This window comes from Penaeus monodon, chromosome 28 (assembly GCF_015228065.2).
Source record: "Penaeus monodon isolate SGIC_2016 chromosome 28, NSTDA_Pmon_1, whole genome shotgun sequence".
NCBI lineage: Eukaryota > Metazoa > Arthropoda > Malacostraca > Decapoda > Penaeidae > Penaeus > Penaeus monodon.
In genome coordinates, this window is record NC_051413.1 from 17,467,516 (window position 1) to 17,467,760 (window position 245).

Genomic DNA, 245 nt, shown 5'->3' on the forward strand with positions numbered 1-245 from the left:
GAAAAGGCAAATGCCGTATTATAAGTTTCCGGAAAGGGCTGGCGATCGCCTAACGATGCTTCGGCAGGCAAGCAGTCGAGTTTACCACGAAACAACACATCTGGCAGGCAATCCTTAGCCGTGCTTTCGCTAGGTTTATTGTCGCTAGCTTTGACGCGGGGGATTTTTATTTGTTTATCTTGTCGCACTGATCGCCACATGTAGAAAAAAAGCCATCCACAAGAGTGTCAAGAGCGAAAAGTATG